Source organism: Pseudophryne corroboree, chromosome 6, assembly GCF_028390025.1.
Source record: "Pseudophryne corroboree isolate aPseCor3 chromosome 6, aPseCor3.hap2, whole genome shotgun sequence".
Taxonomy (NCBI): domain Eukaryota; kingdom Metazoa; phylum Chordata; class Amphibia; order Anura; family Myobatrachidae; genus Pseudophryne; species Pseudophryne corroboree.
This window is the reverse complement of record NC_086449.1, coordinates 62,903,746-62,906,172: the sequence shown is the minus strand read 5'-3', so window position 1 is coordinate 62,906,172 and position 2,427 is coordinate 62,903,746. Positions and strand designations below refer to the sequence as shown.

Sequence of the window (2,427 nt, the reverse complement as noted above, 5' to 3'; positions counted from 1 at the left end):
CAATGGTAAATGACTGTATCATGGGCCCTATTCAGTATGGATCATTTCTGATATGCGATCGCATCGCTGGCGGCCATTTGCATAATGGGCGTCTTTGCCCTGTTCTAGGCAGCCCCCAGCATGTGATCACAAGCAGGTGCAGTTTTGCTAATTTAGCATAACTGCAAGTGAAGCTGAATCATGTCCCATGTTCGTTAGTCTATATAAATATATATCATGGTCCAAATAAAATAAAAAAACCTATTACTGTAAAAGTAGAATTACCCTGTAACCTTTATTCTTTTTTATATAATCTTTTTGTTACAGGACAAATGTGCATGATTTCCACTAAGAATATTACAATACATTGTGGAAAGGGACATTGATCGCTAATCAAGGCAACTACAGATATAATTTCTTCTTGTACCTTTGGAGAATTTACAAAAACTATTTTAATTTTCTGATAAGCAAAACCTTCTGCAGCTAATTTGTTTATTATCTAATACATGATGAGTCTCATAGAAGAGAAACCACATCTGTGCTCTGAGTGTGACAGAAGCTTTACATATAAATCACATCTTCTCACACATCAGAGTAGTCATACAGGAGAGAAACCATTTACATGTTCTGAATGCAGCAAGTGTTTTTCCCTAAAGTCATCTCTTGTTATACATCAGAGGATTCACACAGGAGAGAAACCATTTACATGTTCTGAATGCAACAAATGTTTTTCCCAAAAGTCATCTCTTGTTATACATCAGAGGATTCACACAGGAGAGAAACCATTTACATGTTCTGAGTGCAGCAAATGTTTTTCCCAAAAGTCATCTCTTGTTATACATCAGAGGATTCACACAGTAGAGAAACCATTTACATGTTCTGAATGCAGCCAATGTTTTCTCTGCAAGTCACATCTTGTGGAACATCAGATGAGTCACACAGGAGAGAAACCATTTACATGTTCTGAATGCAACAAATGTTTTTCCCAAAAGTCATCTCTTGTTATACATCAGAGGATTCACACAGTAGAGAAACCATTTACATGTTCTGAATGCAGCCAATGTTTTCTCTGCAAGTCACATCTTGTGGAACATCAGATGAGTCACACAGGAGAGAAACCATTTACATGTTCTGAATGCAACAAATGTTTTTCCCAAAAGTCATCTCTTGTTATACATCATAGGAGTCACACAGGAGAGAAACCATGGCCCTCATTCCGAGTCGTTCGGTCTGTATTTTTCATCGCATCGCAGTGAAAATCCGCTTAGTACGCATGCGCAATATTCGCACTGCGACTGCGCCAAGTAATTTTACAATGAAGATAGTATTTTTACTCACGGCTTTTTCATCGCTCCGGCGATCGTAGTGTGATTGACAGGAAATGGGTGTTACTGGGCGGAAACACAGCGTTTTAGGGGCGTGTGGATGAAAACGCTACCGTTTCCGGAAAAAACGCAGGAGTGGCCGGAGAAACGGGGGAGTGTCTGAGCGAACGCTGGGTGTGTTTGTGACGTCAAACCAGGAACGACAAGCACTGAACTGATCGCAGATGCCGAGTAAATGTGGAGCTACTCTGAAACTGCTTAGTAGTTTGTTATCGCAATATTGCGAATACATCGTTCGCAATTTTAAGAAGCTAAGATTCACTCCCAGTAGGCGGCGGCTTAGCGTGTGCAACTCTGATAAATTCGCCTTGCGACCGATCAACTCGGAATGAGGGCCCATTTACATGTTCTGAATGCAGCAAATGTTTTCCCGAAAGTCATCTCTTTTTATACATCAGAGGATTCACACAGGAGAGAAACCATTTACATGTTCAGAATGCAGCCAATGTTTTCTCAGCAAGTCACATCTTGTGAAACATCAGATGAGTCACACAGGAGAGAAACCATTTACATGTTCTGAATGCAACAAATGTTTTCCCCGAAAGTCATCTCTTCTTATACATCAAAGGATTCACACAGGAGAGAAACCATTTACATGTTCAGAATGCAGCCAATGTTTTCTCTGCAAGTCACATCTTGTGAAACATCAGATGATTCACACAGGAGAGAATACATTTAAATGATCTGAATGCAGCAAATGTTTTCAATGTAAGTCAAGTCTTGTTAGACATCAGATTAGGAAACATATAAATGCTCTGAGGACCTAATTCAGCTTTGTACATAAACCCTATGGTTTATAGACAAATCTGATGTTTGGGGGTCTGCACAGGCACAAGACCTGTTCTGTGTATGTGCAGACTGGGTCTTGTGATATAGCTCACAGCCCCCTGGCACCACAGCAGGCATGTTGTGGAATTTAGGGGGCAGCAACTGGCAATGTTTTTACAATGGTATTGGTTTAGGGTCGGCTTCTTTGGATGCAGACTTCGTGGACTTGGGTTTCCGTATCCTACGGCCAGTCTGAGGAAGCTTCAGATTATGCAGACTGACCATAGTCTGCAAA

At 40.7% G+C, this 2,427-nt stretch overlaps 1 pseudogene; it reads left to right on the top strand.

Annotated features, from left to right (window-relative positions):
- Positions 1-488: 488 nt before the first annotated feature.
- Positions 489-2,006, top strand: LOC134934248 (gastrula zinc finger protein XlCGF17.1-like; annotated as a pseudogene).
- Positions 2,007-2,427: the final 421 nt, after the last annotated feature.